General features: G+C 38.0%; 1 protein-coding gene across 2 annotated transcripts in view; it reads right to left on the bottom strand.

Moving 5' to 3' along the window:
• CLSTN2 (calsyntenin 2) overlaps nucleotides 1-18,007 on the bottom strand; it is a 486,477-nt gene that overhangs the window by 282,881 nt on the left and 185,589 nt on the right. The gene's annotated exons all lie outside the window — the stretch shown is intronic.

The raw sequence follows: 18,007 nt of genomic DNA, 5'->3' as shown, positions 1-18,007 counted from the left end.
TTACCATACATGTTTACTTTTATTAAAAACATCATTCAGATTTCAACATGGACTGAACATTTCACACTGCATTCAATCGGCAGCAACAATTTCAAGGCTTGGGGGCTACATGCTAAGCTGTAACTTCATAGCACAGTGTGTGGTAGAAGAATCTAACCACAGAATTATCCCACTCATCATCCTAATTATGCCTCCAAAGCTGCTGCATTAACATCAGTACCTGCATCCAATTCCAGGTGTCTCTAAAATTCTCAGGCAGTGAGTTGGAAAGACAAAACTGCCCAGGCAGAAATCAATGGAATTCTGCCTTTTCTCCCCCTCATTTAAAGATCTTCATCAGATAAAGAAACACCTGTGTTTGATCCTTACAGAAACCTAAGAACAAACCAGATTTACAATTTAGATTTTCTCATGAAAATTCAAAAAACATTTGTGCCGTATTTTAAGAGACATGTGAAAGGAGCAAAGTAAGATCCCTTACTACGTATGGATCATGGCAAGAATACTTTCTACAGCTAAAGAATAAAAAGAAAACAAGTTATTCTAGAAAATGTGTTATGAAACCAATAATACTGCTGAAATACACTAAGATGTGGCTGGCAGTGCCCAAGGCACTGAAGGAGATTGATCCCAAATAGGTCGTGGAGCTGCTCAACTGTCTCCAGGGCTGGTAACCACCTGCTGCTGTTCTAAAAGAAGGACAGTGGTAAGAAAAGGCTCATAAAAGAGCTTGCTTCTAGGAAAGCCATCCCATAAAATCTATTTGAAAGCACCTCAACTCTAGATGAAAGTGTATGTTTTTATAGCATTTTGCTTTAATATGGGAATACAGCACTGGCATAGGAAATCCATAATTTAAAATAAACTTGTCAGGCATCTTATCAACAAACAGCTATGAGTGATTGTGAAGAAAATAAGCATCAACACATATGCTATTGAAGAATAAGAACTGTTTATTCATCTGCTTTGAATTAGACCACTGTAAAATATCCCTGTTCCTTGCTGTGCAGCTACAAATGCCTGTAACAGCAAAAATAAAAATGGTGCATTGGAATCATTAAGAAAAATATATTGATTTTTGTAAATAAAAAAATGTCTTTTTCTCCCATAGATTAAATAAACTCTTTAATTCAGATCTCTAAGAGTCTCTTTATATTTAAGGACAACAAACTTTTCACTGAATTTATCCAGGAGCCCCCAGAAGGAACGCTCTGTTGATTAAACATTCAATTGCCAATGAATATCACTACTGCCTTATTATCTGGTGGTGCTGCTTGAGAATGAATCAATTCTAGTCTGCTACTGAAGCCTGTAAATCTTTTCTCGAGTGAATTTGCTATTCCATACTTGTTACCACTGAGTCAATTAGTCATTTGCACACTTCCTTGCCCACTGTGATACAACACACACCATAACCAATTTAATGCCTTTCAGGTCCTAAAGTGAATGGGGAAGCTACAGGCTTCAGGAACAACAGCTTTTTATATTTACATCTTTCTTCGCTTTTGTTTACTTTTGAATGTTTTACTACAATTTAGAATTTAATTTGAAAAGCAATTTGAACTGTGACTGTTCTTACTTGATAGAGATAAGCAGAAAATACCAGAACCCATCAAATCACTTGTAAGTACTTATGAAGTCAAACACAGGACAGACCTTGTAAACGTGGTATCGTCTCACTGGCAAAACATCCACAAATCTTAATTGCATCTGCAGTTCCACAAACTACTTCAAAGTTAAGTTGCTGGGGTTTTTTTGTTTAGTTCTATTCATTCTGATTTTAAAAAGGCAAAATTCAACAGCATTCTATTTGAAAAATTGTCCACGTAGAGCTAGAAATACTACATTGATATTGAACTGTGCAGAACAGAGTTCCCATATAAACAAAACAGAACTATGGCCTTATCTCTGATGTAATTTCATGCTACCAAAACACTACAAGTTAAGTAGCGAAGAAGAATTTATGAAGAGGGCCATCACTGATGTTAATTAAGGCAAAAACCAGTCTGATCATAGTCTTAAACCAGAAGGCAAAGAAAACTTGCAGGAGTACAGAACTCCCTGCAGCACAAGAAAATACATCACTTCTAAAAAAAGATTTACTTTCAAAACCAAATGTATAAATACATTTTGAAAAGAAGAAAAAGCTAGGGTGGAGGAAGCACTCCTAAGTTATTACAAATATGAACTTTTTAAATTCTTATACAAATTAAAATAAAGCTTTGTCTTAATTTTGTTCTGAAGCCTCTTCTCAAACACAGAGGAACCTCTTCTCTTCCAACACAACTATATTACTTCCCCTTGTATTTTATGAAGGAAAAAAATGATCTAATCTATTTATAAAGCAGCTTGCATGTCATCTTAGATCCTTCTTTTATTCATATACAATATTATCTACCATACCCGATTTGACAAAAGGACACAAAGAATGATAGAAGGGATGGTGATCTTATCTTGGCCTGTACTTTCATATATCAATGCAATCAATTAAATGATATGTAATGTTTTATCTGTCAGCTACTCTTGCTAAAGCAGCGTGGTACTTCCATCTGAGCAGTAGTTTCTGCCAACTATGCTAATATTTGATGCTAATACTTTAATTTTAAGAACAGAATCAACAATATTTATTTATTTATTTTTAAGAACAAAGTCAGCAGTAAAATAAAATGAGGCCCGAAATGACTTTGGTCTCTCTCATTTCCTACTCATGGTGTGTAGTTTAACAAATAATGCGTGTGTGTTTGATTTTATTATGTTACTGTGTGACCTATACAATCTCAGGAGACCAGCTAAGAGAAGAGATGAACATTATTCCATTAGTGAGGAAAATCAATAATAGTTACAAGCTTTATGCAATCTTTTGCAAAGTTTCTATTTTTATAAAACATGAATTAATACTGAATCTTAGAAAACCCATTCTTAACTGTCCCCAGTCCAAAACGTGAAAGAAAACTGCGTTCCATTCAGAATCAAGGCCACAATTCCCATTATAATGTAGAAATATATCAAATGCAAACATATCATAGAATGGCCAGGGTTGGAAGGGACCCCAAGGATCATCATCAAGCTCCAAGCCACCCGAAGCAGGCAGGGCCACCAACCTCCACATTTAATACCAGACCAGGCTGCCCAGGGCATCAGCAACCTCTCTGGGCAGCTGTTCCAGCACCTCACCACTCTCTCTGTAAAGAATTTCACCCTGACATCCGACCTAAATCTTCCCTCCTTCAACTTAAAACCATTTCCCCTCATCCTGCTGTTATCTACCCTTTCAAAGAGTTGATTCCCCTCCTGTTTGTAGGTTCCCTTTAGGTACTGAAGGCTGCAATGAGGTCACCCCGCAGCCTTCTTTTCTCCAGGCTGAACAAGCCCAGCTCCCTCAGCCTGTCTTCACAGGGGAGGTGCTCCAGTCCCCTGATCATATTTGTTGGCTCTCCTCTGGAACCTCTCCAACAGCTCCCTGTTTCTTGTACTGGGGGCTCCAAACCTGGGCACAGTACTCAAGATGGAGCCTCACAAGAGCAGATAGAGGGGGACAATCACCTCCCTGTCCCTGCTGGCCACCCGTCTTCTGATGGAGCCCAGGATAGCATTTGCTTTCTGAGCTGAAAGAGCACACTGCTGGCTCATATTCAGTTTTTCATCCATCAGAACCCCCAGGTCCTTCTCTGCAGGGTTGCTCTCAAGGATTGTTTCTCCCAGTCTGTATGGATGCCTGGGATTCCTCCAGCCCAAGTGCAAAACCTTGCACTTTGCCATGTTGAACCTCATTAGATTCACATGGGCCCACCTTTCAAGTCTGTTGAGGCCCTTCTGAATGGCATCCCTTCCTTCCACTGTGTCAACTTTTCAATGTAGATAGTATCTGTATTGCAAAATTGGGTTGTTTTCAAAGTTGGTGTATAGGTTTGATTTATTCATCCTTGAAACAATTATTGTCTAAAAACTCACATCCATTAGAGTAAAATATGGATGTCATTCTTATCTGGAAATGCTAAATGCAGAAAACCTACGCAAATTGAAATTAGAGAGCAAGAACTAAGCATTCTGTCTGGAAAACCAGAAGACAATCTACAGCTTTTCTGTCATTCCTGTTACCTTAGGCTCCTTTATTCCTCTAGCAAGATGAGAAACTTCACCATAAATTGGACAACAGGAAAACTAGCAAAACCGTAAGAATAAAAACATTCTTAAAGCTCTGATCACCAATTTCCAACCACTGGATAACCACCACATGGCAAAATGCATACCTGTACCACAGGAACAACTGTATGCTCCCATCATCAACTGGGACTGCTGTACAGCATGAAGGCTAACACGTTCTGATTACTTTAAAAGGATTAAGTATTTAAAAATGAAAGCATTAGCTAAATGTGTACTGCAAGAGTAACTCACAAATGACTGATAGCAATTTGCACTGTATTTTTAAATTATTTTTGAAATGTGCACTAATACTGCAGTTTGGCTAAGGAAGAAATTGTAAGTGTTACACTAGAGCAAAACTAACAAAAGAATGTATTTCTTGGATGGTGCTTGTAATAATCAAAAAGTATAATCTCCTTATGAAACAAACTGCAAAGCACAAAGACATACAAGTCTGGAGAAAAAGCCACTGTGCCAAGCATCCCACTGTCGGGCTGTGAAGTCACTCACACATAGGTCTGCTCTGCTTATTTCCCTAATTATTGCTCTTCCATACTGCTATTTCCACAAACCTCACGCACACTACCTGCTTTGTTATTCATCAGTTGCTATGGCAGTATATAACAAAGCTGACAGAAGCCTTTTTCTTGGTTAAACACGGAACCAGAGCATTCCCAGTCCTGCAGTAGGGAAGCTGCAAAAGCATAAACTCCAGGAGCACCTTTCATCCTCTGCATCCATCTGGCGAGCCAGCCAGGATGCTGCTCAAATCCTTTTACTAGGGCAGCAAACACACCTTTCAACCCCGGCATAGAGGAAGCTCTGTCAGACTCTGAAGAGCAGGCTCTGAACACACTGCAGGATGGCTGCAAGTGGTACCATTAGCCACCTGAATGCTCTGTGCAGAGCTGGCACGCTCACTATTCCAGAAGCGGGATGCAAGTCACTACATATGCTCTCTTCTCTTCATGATCAACGCAAGTTTACCTCTACCAGTTTCAAAAAAATATAATGCAAAAGTACTGCTTAAGAGTTACCTAAAACAAAGATGAATCACCAAAATAAAAACAGACAACAACCAAAACACTGAAAAAAAATTTCAATTGGTCTCTCTGTAATAGTACAAACTGCTAAGGGTTAGGGTGCAAAAGAGTCTGGCGATGGAAAAAATTCACAGTACCTGTAATGTTGGTACAGTGCCTATATCCGTGTTTAGAAGTGCTATCTGATTTATGTCACCTGAAAGGGAAAGTCTCCAAAGTATATTAATAAAGGCTGACTGGAAAGCAGCAGAAGAAAAAAATTGAAAAGAGCTTAGAACCTTCTTGTCAGATCACCTACAAACTAACCAAACCTTTAGGGATAAGCACTTGGGCTGTGGAAGCTGTTCTCTTTATAAATTTTATCAGAAAATAAACTATTTTACCTCACACTACTCTATAAAGAAAGGCACTTTTACACGTTCACCTTAACAGCAGAGCTGAGAATGAACCTATTCATTCTACCACTACTAGCTTATTGCTTTAATACAGAATTTAGGCATTATTTTGCCTGTCTGCAAGAATTAAAGGAGTCAGATAAAGACATGCTCTGGCACCATACAAAAAGCAGGTGTTCCTTGATTCCCCTGCCACAAAAAAAAAAAAAAAACAAGAACACCCAAAGAAACAGCCTGGCATCACGTACAGGTGGTAGGCAGACATTCAGAGAATATGGCTCATCTCTTACAAATGAGTGGAGCTTAAAACACAAATTGCATCACATCTCTCACAAAGACTAAGCAGCAAAATGAAGTAAGTTTAAAGCAAAATCCTGTCCATGGAACCTTCTAGAAGGAGCAAGAGCAAGTAAATAGCACAAAGACCAAGCACACTATGGTCTCACCTGAGTGATGTCTTAGCATTTCAGTCTGAGCCTTTTTCCTTTCCAGTGCCATATTGTGAGACAACTTCTGATTCCACATCAGCTTTTTAAGATGGGTTTTTACCAAAAAAGCAGGGCAAAATGTTTTGTATTGCTGCAGAGCCTATTCTCAAATCTACAGAAGATCTTTATAACTGAAGGCAGTTCTGAACCCATTACTTTCAACTTAATTCACAAGATATCCCACAGATTTCAATGAGAAAAAAAATTACAGGAAAACTCATTTGGCACTATAATTAAAGGGATTAGTGTCTGCAGCATATTAATCCCAAGAGCCATCTGATTAAAGAACAAACCAGAAATACTGTGTAACCAATTAAGAAGGAAGGTCTTTTTATCAACTCATTAAGAAATGCATTAGACATATCTGGATTGTCTACACTTCAAAATATTTACATCTTGCCTGCAAGAATTTCAAATTAAATATTAACAATCCATCATTCTCTTTTACAAAAACAGTTTTCAAAAGCTAATCAATGCTTTGCTCTCTGAATCTGGCGGATCTCCTTCAAAATGAAAACGGAACAGCACAGTTGAACTTCATATACAATAATTTCCTTATACTCAGAATATGCTAAGTATGTATATAGGTACAACTAGTACAGCGTATGTATTTATGATATGCAGTGTTTTCAAAGTAAATTTTTACTTGCTTGTTCAAAGCATACTGCATTTTGCTTCAAGTCAACTTAAAGTGGCAAACATTTTCATGAATCACTCACATGTATTTAAAAGTGCTAACAGCATGAAAATCCTTTTTAGAGTAGAAGACTTAGCAAACACATTTTAATTCTGATCAGCAACATATGCACCTTAAGCAAACCTAAACCTTGGACTCAGTAACTTCCCTCAGTTGCTGGCACAATATTTTGTATAAGAGGTCTTTTGAGTTAACACAAAAATGCATAAAACACATGGAGTGAGTTTTGTCCTGGTGTCAGCTGTGTTCTGATATATTGCTTATGATCTTTCTCTCAATCCATCATCTCTTCAGAAGGGAACATCATGCTGAGAAACAACCTTGTCCATCAGATAAACAGCAAGCATCATAAGCTCACCATGTTGCTCAAGCCATGAGCTGCCTTTTTAGGCTTAATAAGACAATGACAGAAAGCTCTTTGCATAAATCTAATTCTTAATTTTAATGTCCTTGCCAACAGCTGCACAATATTAATTACTTTTCTTGAGATGCAATCAGAAGTTCACTGAGATGAGTTACAAGTAGCAACTCATGCTTTCTTATTTTCACTCAGCTCTGGAAAAAAAAAAAACAGAGAGAAAGAGAGAGAAGGATTCTCTCACAGACTGAAAACATTTGGCAATTAAGTGGATAACCTGAACAGGCCGCGGGTATCTTGAGTACAAGACAACAGTGTAAGGTCTAGGTATATCATCTGTGGCAGTGGTCTTTTCCAGAACGGTAAGAAACATTACTGACTGGGACAAGCATTATGTAATCCTTTCTCAAACACTTTCCAACAATCTCTCAAGAAGATAGCACTATTTTTGTCAATTTTTCCTGCACAGTACGTTATACTTACTAAATCAACCTCATAACTCATTGTCCTCTCAAGGTAGGTCCAACTGCTGCTCTGAGATATGTAGTACCTTCCACCTGAAGGGCTGAAAGCACCTGTTGGATTTCCTGCGCAGCAAATGATGCCCAACATGCTCTGGAGCCTTATGCTCTATGTAGGGGACTTTTCGTGCAGATATCAGTGCCACACAGCAACTATACAAAATAATCCACAAGTGGCAGCCCACTGGTGCTGTTCCACTAAACATTCCTAGTATGCATTTACTTGCTTGCCTTCCCTTCCCATCATCTGATTTCTCTTCCTGCACATAAAACAGCAGCCAAGAAAGTTAACAGTGCATTGTACGCGTAAAGACAGATAGCAAACAGCTCCTTTCACACAGGTTATAGACAGTTTTCTCCGGGGCCCAGATGATTCAGTTCCCCTGTGTAAAACTTGGCCTTCAGTTTCCTCTTTTCTTCAATGTAGGCATTATACTCATTGCAGCAGAAAAGTCAAAAGGTCAGAAGTGTGTTCTAGGATAATTATATTTTGAATCGATGTAATGGAATACTAGTGAAATCTCTAATGTAGAGCCAACCTCAGAGAACTAGGTCAGACAAGATCTGTAAAAAGATATCCAATAAACACCTTGCAAGGATATTCTCAAAAATGACAAAAATCCTTTCCAATACTGTTTCAGTCAGCAGTTTGTAGAAGGCATTTCAGGATAGGACATGTAAGCAAAGATATTAAAACATTAATTTTGCTCTTATACTCCAGTTTATCCATGAGCTACTCCCAGGTTGTCAATAAAAGCACTGATTTGCAAAATCTTGCAAAAATATATTGCTTACTGGCTTAAAAAAGAAGAGCAAGTCTGTAAGTTTCCATAGCTCACCTTCTTAGTCTTAAGGATTTGTGGCCTCGGCACCACTCTTTATAACACAGTTGAGGGAAAACATCTGAAAGCTTCCATAACGCCACATCTCCCAGCACTCTGAACTCTCTGAAGACTGAGCTCCTGGTCCCAGCACCTCTCTCCTCTCTGTTATTTCTGGCTGGAAAAGCCAAAGCCCTCAGAGCCACATGTGACTCAGGAGCCTCACAACCTGAACCACCAGTGGCTGCTAACCTCAGGGCCAACCTTTTCTCCCCATGCAATATTTATCAGTCTAATCAAACTTTCTCTACTGCACAAAATCAGATGTATCTGAAATAGCTATTGTGAAGGAGTTTTTCCATACACAGCTTTATTCTGTACTGAAAGCATTTACACTGTCCTGGTTCAAGTATTTCACAAGTAGGCTAAGCAGGAGTTTAGCTCTAATTGCATGTTTGAATGGAAAGTTTAAGAATATATTATTGTATTTTAAGATTTACCCACTGGTAAATTCTACTACATCTTTAGAAATATATGCCCTCTGGCACTAGGAAACAGAAGAGCCAAGTTTTCATTGTCTAGAATTTAATTCTGATGCTAGAACAAAGTAAATATTCTGCTTTTCAAAGATCATTCCAAAAAACAGTACTTCTGAAATAAAGGCAGTTTTAAGCTGCATGACCAGCTCACTTCATACTGCATAATTTAATATTCTGTCCCAGATATTTTATTATAAATTGTTATAATTATATATTGTTATATTTAATTGTTGTATACTGTTATAATATCTTCATCACCCCAGTTTTCTCTCACTAAATACTGTGCATGTCCTGTCTGCCCCACAAGTCACTGAAGTGTTCTGCAGACACTAACACAGACTGAAGGCATGCAAACACCATATTTTTCTGCTTGATCCTACAGCCAGGGGGCATTTCACAAGCCAAGAGATGCTCTCTTCCAGAAAGGAAATGTACAATGAGACTGCTACTGCAGCGTACCTGCATTTGAGGGAAATCATTCTTTCAGGGCAAAGAAAACCGAAAGGTATTTGTAACATGAAATAAATTGATCATAAAAGCCCATTTCATTGCCTGGGTCTTGCTGCAGCTGGCATGGTACTACCTGACAAGAAAACAAAACCAGGCAGGAGATGCAATGGAGCGTTAAGCGCAGAATCCACAACCTGCAAAGTGCAACCAACAGCAGCAGCTCCCCACGTTTTGTTTCTATTGCCTAATAAAACATGCTGCCACCATTTTACATCCAACTGCTCAGAATAAAATGAGATTTTATATCTTTTGAAGCAAGCTTCATAAGAAGACATCATTAGAATTGCAATGCTTACCTCCTATACACACACATCTAAAACATCTCAGATCTCTCTGATGAGCATATTTCTGCACTGAGCATTTGCCAAAACAGAGAAATGACACAACGTATTTTCAGAAGATTCTGATAAATTTAAAAAATTTACATCTGTATCCATCCATATCCTTAATGCAGTACCACAGCCTCAGCTGGCTTAACACTGCATTTCTGACTTAGGCTGACAGAAGTTTGATCCCTTCATTCTGAAGTTATACTTCTCCAGGTAGTGAAAACATTGGAACTGTTACCCATGGATTTAAGAGGCTTCAAGTATTGAAGCTTAAAAGAATTTTTAAATGCTTGGGACTATACAGAGAATAAATAAAGATTACAACTTAAAGATTAGTTTTAAGTGACCATTATTTACTTATTAAGTCTGAGATGTAACTTGAAATATATATGTAATTGCATTCTAACCTAAGTTCAAGTTCTAAAAGAAGGGATTCATTTTGGCAAAAAAATGTTTTTTTATTAGAAAATCATGTTGACACTTCTTGAGGTCATGCTGTTTCCACCAAAAATATGCCTTTATTGACATTTTAATTAATTTATTTTATTTATAATATTCAGAAGTAGCTCCAATACTTCTGAATTGTCAGTCACTACAAATTTAGAGATGGACAGCTGAATGGTAATATAAGCTCACTAAAAATAGGCTTGTTTTTCCTGATTATTTTTTGCAGCAAATGGAAGTAGTCCACAGACTCTGCTACAAAGGCCAGAGATAAGGAATGGGTGTCGAGGGGGGGGGTAAGGAAAAAGAGAGAAGGAAAAAAAACGACCTTTAACTATTATCCTTCAAATTGGTCTCAGAAGGTATTCCTCTCATTTTGCATTTAGCTTCACCAACACCTCGGAAGAACTCTCATTCTTTTGACTGTATACCTCTGTACTGCTTGCATTGTTTTAGAGGAGGAAACAAAAAGGTGGCAGCCAACCACAGAATTCACAGTGCCCCTCTCCACATGTGCCACCAAACTCAGACTTTTTGAAACAGCTTCACATAAATCACACTGGTTTAAATGTCTCTAGGTTTTCTTTCTCAACATGAATTTAAAGTTCTGTTAACCAAGATCTTAAAACCACACTTTTTCTTCCAAAGACTGACAACAATGGCAAATGCCATCTGTTCAGCTCTGGATGAGGAATATTTAAAGCAGCCCTCAAAAATGAAAAGCAGGGGAAAAGCTCATCCAATATGACTGCCAAGGAGTTACATCAGAATTGCCTCGAATATTATTACTAATGCATTTTCCTGTTTACCTCTGCTGCTAGCCTTTGTGAGTAACTCCAGAAATAACCAGTGTCTGTCACAAAGAAAAGCATGAGAGAGACCTAGCAGGTTACTCTGACTTTGTTCTACCAACTTGTATTTTGGAAGTTCTACTTTTAACCACAAGATTCAGCTCAAGTAAGTACTTCATGTTTGCAACCCAGTGTAAGACCAGGCAGGGTGATGCTTCCAGCTACAGTCAGGTTTTTAGTGAATCTCATACAAACAGGTTAAAAAAAAAAAAAAGTTAAAAAGGAAATGTTAATTACTACATTGTTAGCTTTTGTGATACACCTATATCACCTATAACAAGTAGAGCTAATAATCTTTTAAGGAACAAAAGCTAACACCTCTCAGTCTTTGTTTCAGAAGTCAGGGATTTAAGTGAAAAATAAAAGGAAAACAGATGTCTTTATTACAAGTATTTTGAAGATCAGTATATGTACTTAAGAACTACCATAAGTAGATCTTACTTGCCATCTTGGTCAACACTTCATAGTTTTAAGCTGGTTGAAAAACACTTTGATTAAAAAAACAAACAAACAAACAAAAAACCATCACACACAAGAATTGCTCTGTTGATCCAATGAATGGGAGTATACCATAAGAAGTCATAAGGTGAAAGATTAAATCCAGAATTCCCTCCTTAGGATAAAGACAGCTATTAGTGGAAGAACAATAATAACTTTGAAAGAATTGTTTACATTTACACCACAACACACAAAAGACGAAACTGATGCACTGCAAATCTTGCATTGATTCAACCAGAGTCAAAATTTCACATACAAAGACAAAACATCTAAACAATACTCTTAACTGCTATGAAAATGCTATTTCATGCACGACCATCTTCACAAACAATCGAGAGAGAAGTCACACTAAAATGAATTGTAATTCAGTAGATATCTCTTTGTATTCTATTCCAAAAATGCTTTAAAATAACTGACTAAATCCTTTTTCATAGGCCAGTAGTGCTTAAATGATACACTGGTCAACCCAACTCCAGCTGAACGATCTTGAAGACTCTCAGTACTCCACAGAGCAAGAAGTCCTGAGCCATTCCTGTTCTACTGCTGTCAAGCTGTATTATAGACATTATATTTATATATATACGTATATATATAAAGACCTTACTTACACCAAAATGCCAAAAGCAGGGCTGCTTCTCCATCAAATAGAACAGAAACATTGGTATACACACCACAGTGACTTCTTAAAAGCCTTTAGGTATCACACATCTCCCACCTTAAGAAGAATTTCAAGAGCTGGGGAGGGGGACAAATCCTAAGTAGGTTCAAAATGTTTTTAAACACTGAATGTCCTTAAAACAAAAAAGTCAGTGAACAAGAATTACAGCTGTTATACTGCCTGAGGAGAGCATTTATGTTGTACGTTTGATGATGCTTTATAGTGCCTAATACTCTAACAACTTACTCTTAATAACTTAACTCCCTTACTCAACAGCTGCAAGCAGCTATCCTATTCATTTTTACTAGAATACATACAGCAACAAAATAGTTGTTTAGAGTAAACTCCGCACTCTAGAAAACTATAATTAAATCTTCAAAATACTTAAATTCCCCTCATTAATTTAGTCTATTCAGTAAATGAATTAGAAGAAAACAAAACATTCAAGCACTACAGGCACCTACAGTCATCAGCTCGAAGCCCCACAGGCAGTGTGCACCGCCCCTCCCATTGGGTGTTGCTGTGAGCATGGTCAACAACAAAGCACTTCTCATCCTCTTATTATAAAATCTTCTTTCAGATTTGTGTAATTTCTTATATGCCAACTACTGAGTGTGTGGGAACATGTACGTATACAACATTCGCTCTATTTAAAATAAACACACAGCAGACACATGCTTTATACACACCTATTTTCTGAATACTACGTAAATCATACACTGCAGATCCTGTTTTGCTGTTCTGCAGTAAGTAATATGGAGGGCAGGGAGGTGTATGTTGCTGAAGAAGGATCTTTATATACAGTGCTGTGAAGTGACAGACAAGTAACCCTGCCTCTATGTACAGTGACAGATTTAACAACAGCTCTTCAAACCACAACACAAGTGTCTCTTGCAAAATTCATTCTATTTTAGTTTTAAAAGCACCCCTTCTGAATCATGACAGCTTTCCTATTTTTAACATAATCACAACATACTTAAACTTATAGATAAAAGTCTAAGGAGATCAAACCACAAACTTTAGTCAGAGGATACCTTCTTTTGATATAACAAATGGCTTTCTCAAGTTTGACGTTAAGCTTCCTTTTCCCACCTCCAGTTCTTTTCAAAGTGCCTTCTCTTTTTACCCGTACTACTTTCAAACTCTACAAAATTTGCCTGTTCTCTGATTATGAAGCCTAACAAACCCAGGAACAGCAAGCACATATGAAAGAGAAAAAACACATACAGTGCCGCTCCTGGACACCTTCCCAACAGTAGGTTGCATAAGATTGCTTTTAGCAAGCAGTTGTGCCTTTCTTTTACACACACCTTAGCTTTTTTTTTTCTTTCACGAAGCTGTACAATCACTTGCTGAATGCATCTGAAGGTTCAGCATCCACTGCATCCTGCAGCTTCTCCCACAAATAAGGGTGGGGGATTAGCCAAGTTGCTCGCTTATCTGGCATCAAAAATATGGACAGCCCATGTGATTGATTCAAGCACTTACTGCTAAGCTGTGATTCAGTAGACTACTCTAGAGAACAGCAAGAGAGACACAGCTTCACACAGTTGTCAAATACTATTCCTTTTGAAGACAGAAGTGGCTTACCTAGAAAAATACATAAATGAAATGAGAATATAAATATCTCCATGAGGGATGGCTGCAACAGCTGCCACTCAAGGAAGGCTGTTAGCCTGCAGGTAGCATCTGTAGGGAGACCAAGGAATGATACAAGGTGCCTGGAGAAGCAATACTTCACGTGGTAAAATGGTTGATTAAGTGGCCTTATTGCCTCCAACTCCACTACCAAAACTTATTGCATGGTGGTTTTCTGGGTAGCCTGAAATTTGTTTGAAGCATGACAAGGTATGGAAAATCCTAGGAGGCTTTAGCATCCATTTCCTCCCCACCAAGAGGGGGGGGGGGAACCCCTAATTTGCTAATATGGTTCCAAACAGTTCTTACTCCTCTCCAGTTAAAGGCTCTGTGACATCCTACCCATTTTTCCAGAAGTCTACCCTGAATCTTTGTTGATGTCCTTTACTTTCTGTCTTAAAAAAAATAAAAAATAAAAAAAGGAAAAAAAAAAGTTTTACATACCTGGAACCTGTTTCCATGTTCTTTTTCATTCAACTAAACAAATAGAGCTGACATGCTGAACAAACTGTTTCTAGACTTGTGAACCTTTCCTGTCTGAATATCCTCCAGCTGGTCCAGATTCTACTCATAGTACAAAATTCAGAATCAAGTATTTCTCCAAATATTCAATAAGAAACTGATCTTCCAACTCTTACTATCCTCTACACAATCTTGTAGAAATCAATTGCAACTTCAGTTGTGCTTGAAGATTTCTTTTAATTTTTGTTGGCTAACACAAAAATAAGCCATCTGACAGACTGAGAAGTCACCATTCAAGTGCAATCACTAAAAAATCCAAAGCTCACTTTGTACATGCCCCTACCTGACATAACTCAGCAGCTTGCATTTGCAGACTGCTCTCTACAGAAAGCACACTGGAGAAGGATGGTCTCTGAGAACAGCTACACTTGATTTGTGGTCTCTACAAACAAACTTTAAATTTGAGTCAGACCACACATCACGCTATTAGGTTATAAAAATCATCTTAAAGTTATACTAAAGCAATATTTAGTAACATAAAACATTATTTGAATGTTAGTGCTCGATTATTTGCCTTACTTGCTAAAAAAACAAACTAGCTATGGACAACAGAACTACTTGACGTTAGCAATTAGCTTGCTATAAAAACAATGCATTTTATCTTTCATTTTCCCATTACTTATTTTACAGTAGGGAAGCCCTCTCTACTAAATGAAGTATTAGCTACACCACTCAGACACTCTACAGGAGCCAGGCAAGCTATCTACTGCCTTCTAATGCAGCCTTCTAGGAAACTAAAGAAACAAATACTCACTTTTAGGCAACTAAGTCAACATGAAGACCAAAAGAAGGCCAAAGAAATACATATGACAGCAGGACAGGAAATGGGTTTGAAGCTGGATTGAGAACTAAGAAGTTACCTTCCCAAAACATCCCATCAACATGACACAGGAAATCTGATACACAAAAAGCTTAAGAGAAATTCTAGAACAACATTTTTATCAGGTATTAACACCTTCAAGAATCTTTTTTTTTCCCCCCCACCAAGAGCCTTAGGAGTAACAAGTTTCATAACAAAAAAGAAAAAGCTGTAGTTATATAAATCCAGTAATTTGCATTCTGCTTTTTTAATGCCTAATAGATGCAGAGGAGTGCTGACCATCAATACATTTTCCCAATTAAACAGTCAAATCAAGGCAACAATGCCTCTGACAACTTCTAATCAGCTTTCATGCACCTCTTCAAATCTTTAAAAGAGAAAAAGAAAACCAAGGCCACTTCCAAACATGCATTTGGCCATTACAGGGTTTGTCCAGGTGCACGTGCTGCCTCTGAGCTCTGAGGGCTGTCATCAAGAAAGAAAGGGACCAATCTGTAAACCACCTAATGGTTAGTTGTAAAAGACATGCTTCATAAGACGTTCTTTAACATACACATGCTCTGCTCACAATTGAAACATGCTTCGAAAACTCCAAAGCTTCTAGTTCCCCATCTTTGGAAGCATTCCAAACAATACAATTAAGGTTGGTGACAATATGATTATGGCTGGCAAACATTCTCTAGTTTGGTAACGACAACTTAAATACAGTTGTCAGTCATCTATGATGAAATACCTCAATACTTAAACAGTTATCAAATACTGGTTTTTTTTCTTGTGAGACCTCTGAATCATTTCATTATCTTGACACTTAAGCGTCAAAATCAGATGGATCTTTTATCCTAGGAGACAAAAGTCTGCCTTCATGAATTCCATTTCCATCAAAACACTTAAAAAATATTAATGAAGTATTCCCATCTCAATGTATTGATGTGAGAATGGAAACATGAAACCATTAATACGTCTTTGCCAGGGTTTCCTGGTGAGCTACAGAAATCTCTATTTCTTCATCCCCCATCTTTTGACCTACTGCAGGCCAAACATTACTATCTAAGTATTTTCAATGAGGACAAGTTTTTTTTTATTTTTCTGTCTCTTTCTTTTGAATTGCTATGGCAAGGTATTTTATTACTATTTGCTGTGGGAAAAGGATTTATAAGTAACCACAGTATTAAGCTGAAAAAATTCAAACATTAGAATCCATCTAGCACATTTTCAAAGATTTTCTCTTTAATTTCTTTCTCAACAGGTTTCAAGCTTTCTTTTAAGCAGAATATGCTGTCTCTGTCTCCCTAGGTTAGTTGCTCTTCTATTGCTGATAATCATATCAGCTGTATTCACATAATAGACTTGCCAAGTGGGACTGAATGTTCCATTGATTTGGAAATGTCCTGAATGACTAAGGCTTCAAGTTTTGCTCATGTAATTAATTTAATTGGTATCAAATATTCTTAGTTATTCAGATCACTGAGATACTTACAGCCATACTTAAAAATTAAGATTAAAGTGATGTTTGTGTTAATTACAGTGTTCAAATAAAGTCAAACTTGAAAGGCTGACTAATTGGGTCTCACAAGAAATTTGGAAACGTCAACCTTTTCAGAACTTTGCTGAGTTGTTTGGTAGGTAAATATTAGAAAGAGATAAGTAATTTTACAGATCAGTTTTATGCACAGATTTGTGGAGTGGCAGAAAGAAGAAGGGAAATGCAGCAGGTATTCCTGCCTGTCTGCAAGGAGAAGTACAAATTCTGAACATGCTGAAAAAATAGGTAAGTCTGGCCTTTCAAAATGTTCTGTTTTATATAGCTGCAGATCACATAAGAGTCTGCCCACATGATTTCCAAACGGCGTTAATGCAATTGCAGTAATCCAGAAAGTGTGCCTTACTGAAGAAAAGGGTCTGAAAATATTTTAAATACTTTTTTCCTGTTTAAAGCAGTGATTTTACTGAACTGAAGGTGCAAATCCTATAGTCAACAAGCTCCTAGAAAGCTGACAACAAACTGCATGAGTGTTTAATATATAGGCGAGATCTCTCACTGACCACTTATTAACCACTCCAGCATTACCTCTTACGTTTAATTTTCCAACACAAAGGGCCAGAGAGTTGTTTTTCCTCAGTTTCCTAAGGGGTAGAAAGAAAAAAAAAAAAAAATACAGGCAGGAATTATTTTTGTGAAAGAAATTATTATTTTTCACTGAGCCAAAGTGGTGAACGATGAGAAGCGGTGCTGTTCCAGCAATCTTTCTTCCCAGCCTCAAAAACAGCAGAGGAGGGGCAGGGTGCAGCAGGGACAGCTGCCGGCTTCGGGTTTGTTTTTAGGAGCAGCGGAGCGCAGCAGGGCGAGTCCGCGCCCAGGGAGGTGCGGCGCTGTCCGGCAGCGCGGTGCTGAAGGAGCCCTCACGGCGTCCCTCCGCGCCTCCACGCCAAAAGTCAACTTCGTGCCCATTAAGTTTCTCAGCTGTGAGTGATGCCACTCAGAATGCCCCTGGAATTGCGACTGCCTTCCTATAGAGAAAGATAACTCAAAGCAGGGAGAAAGCGGCGCCACGTAATATTTAAATAATGCCCTTTTCCTATACGCCGCTAATTGAGGGCGGAGGGAAAGAGACCACAGAGACAAGTGCATCGGGCATCAACTCCGTGTGGTGCCAAGAGCTGTTAACGCATTCATTGATCCTGTATCGCAGCCTCGGGGGATACCTGACTTTAGAAATGAAATATAAATAAAA

The sequence above is a fragment of the Phasianus colchicus genome, chromosome 10 (assembly GCF_987193195.1).
Source record: "Phasianus colchicus chromosome 10, bPhaCol1.hap1.1, whole genome shotgun sequence".
NCBI lineage: Eukaryota > Metazoa > Chordata > Aves > Galliformes > Phasianidae > Phasianus > Phasianus colchicus.
Note: the sequence above shows the minus strand (reverse complement) of the source record. Positions and strands in the feature narration are given on the sequence as shown.